Genomic DNA, 2,534 nt, shown 5'->3' with positions numbered 1-2,534 from the left:
TGGTTTTTCGAGACAGGGTTTCTCTGTGGCTTTGGAGCCTGTCCTGGAGCTAGCTCTTGTAGACCAGGCTGGTCTCGAACTCACAGAGATCCGCCTGCCTCTGCTGGGATTAAAGGCGTGCGCCACCATCGCCCGGCGACCAGTGCAACTCTTACCAAGGAAAACGTTTCATTGGGGCTGCCTTATATTTCAGAGGTTTAGTGCATTGTCATCATGGTGGGAAGCATGTCAGCATGCAGGCAGACATGGTGCAGGAGAGAAGCTAAGACTTCTGCATCCAGATCCACAGGCCGCAGGAGAGAGTGCTACACTTGGCTTGAGCATCTGAGACCTCGAAGTCCACCCCCAGTGACACACTTCCTCCAGCAACGCCACACCTCGCCTACTCCAATAATGACACACCTTCTTAGTGCAAGCAACTCCCTATGAGCCTGTGGGGCTGTTTTCTCTCAAACCATCATACACCAGTAGTTGTTATTCATTATTAAGGTTTAAATCCAACTATGTAAGTACTGTTTGTATCAGATCCTTGTGGTGTGCTATAGTTGTTTCCTTCCTTGATAATGTTTTACGTTCCTTTTTGCTTGCTTGCTTTTGAGACAAAATTTCTCTGTAATAGCCTGGCTATCCCAGAACTCACTTTGTAGGCCAGGCTGGCCTCAAACTCACAGAGATCCACCTGCCTCTGCCTTCCAAGTGCTGGGATTAAAGGCTTGTGCCACCACCACCCTGATTTTCGTTCTTTTGTTTTATATTCCTTGAGGTGAAAACCACTTTGTTTTTTGTCATTTTCTGTGTATTTTAACATAAATTTATTCTGAAACTTTTTATAATGGAAACTTTCAAATATTTAAAAATATATCAGGTTTGCACCTGTCTTAGTCACTGTTCTATTGTGAAGTGACATCATGACCAAGGCAACCTATAAAAGAAAGCATTTAATTGGGGCCTTGCTTACAGTTCAGAGGCTCAGTCCATTGTCATGGTGTCAGGGAGCATGGCCGCAGGCAAGAGGTAGCTGAGAGCTGCATTTGTTCTTCAAGCAGAGTCCTCAGCACCCACTCCCAGACACACACTTCTTCCAACAAGGCCACACCTTGCAGTCCTCCAGTACTGCCGCCTCTGAGGATTCAGCATTCAAATATATGAGCCTGTGGGGGTCATTCTTATTCAAACCACACCAGCACATCACAGCACTCCAGCACTCGTTCTGTTCTAAGCGGACCTGCGGATCTGCTCTGTGCCATGGTTGTTACCCGGAACTTCCCTGAGAACTGTCTGTGTATTGTTTCCATACTCTTAATTTTGGCCAGTACTGAGTTACACCACTCACAGCTTATATGTTGTTAGGGATCAGACTCAGGCAAGCACTCTCTCAGTTGAGTTACCCTGAGCCCTTGAATACTCTTTCACATTGAAGTTTTGCTGTGCATTCATTGAGCTAAATCTCTACCTGTAGCTTATTAAAAGTGTGATTTTTTTTTTTTTTTTTTTTGAGACAGGGCTTCTCTGTAGTCCTGGAACCAGCTCTTGTGAACCAGGCTGGGCTCGAACTCACAGAGATCTGCCTGCCTCCTGAGTGCTAGGATTAAAGGCATGCGCCACCACTGCCTGGCTAGAAGTGTGGTATTTTTAGTTGGCCCATTTTTATTTGTCATCTTAAAGTAATATTTTTGGGTGGGGGGATAAAATGAAATGTTTTTGGAGCCCTTGCCTTCAGAGAGCTAACTGTAATTGTGCAGTTTAACTGCTTGCCAAAATGTGTCCCTCTCATTTCTTCTACCCCCTTTCTTCCTTTGCAGTTATATGACCATGTTAACGTCTAAATAGTAAAGAATACAAGCATTTACTGATGTTTGAGTTCCAGATCATATCATAGAAATCCAGTTGACCATTGTTATAAAAAACAACTTTGTGTATTTCTGCATTTGTATAAATGTGATTGCCACATAAATTTATTACAGACTAAAGATGATGGTGAACATTTTCATCATTTTCTACCTTCTAATTACAAAATAGGAGTTGCAGTGTAATGTTCTCATACACGCCATCGTATTCACATTTCACCCTTCTCCCAGATAATCTGCCTTCTGCTTTCACGGTGCATGTTTCCCAGTAGCACCCATAGGGTCTCAGCAGTCTGCGACCTCAGACTTACTGTATGGTTAAGGATGGTTAAGAACTCCTTATGCTTCCGCCTTCTAGTGCTGGGATTATAGGTGTGTACACTGCGTTTATGCACTAGGAAGCCCTCTACCAGCCGAGTTACACCTCCAGCCCACTCCCCACTTTTAAGACAGGTTCTCTAGTAGCCTAGGCTAGCCCTTAGCTTATTAGGTCGCCTTTGCTTCCCAAGTGTTGAGAGTACATGCCCAGCATTATTGCCTCTTGTGCCTTCCTCCTGACTCCAGAGCTTTCTCCTTTCTCTCCTTTGTGCTTCTGTGTCTTGTGTGTGTGTGTGTATGCACACACTTGTATGAATATGTAATATGTGTGGTATTTTTCTTTCTGAATCGGGCTTTTTTTTTTTTTTT

General features: G+C 44.0%; 1 protein-coding gene across 1 annotated transcript in view; it reads left to right on the top strand.

The window, feature by feature from the left end:
* The window catches only part of Fam117b (family with sequence similarity 117 member B), a 55,719-nt gene that overhangs the window by 11,952 nt on the left and 41,233 nt on the right, over positions 1-2,534 (top strand). The gene's annotated exons all lie outside the window — the stretch shown is intronic.

The sequence above is a fragment of the Alexandromys fortis genome, unplaced genomic scaffold (genome assembly GCF_014885135.2).
Source record: "Alexandromys fortis isolate MF-2015 unplaced genomic scaffold, M_Fortis_MF-2015_v1.1 scaffold_65, whole genome shotgun sequence".
NCBI classification, from domain to species: domain Eukaryota; kingdom Metazoa; phylum Chordata; class Mammalia; order Rodentia; family Cricetidae; genus Alexandromys; species Alexandromys fortis.
This window is presented reverse-complemented; position numbering and strand designations above follow the sequence as displayed.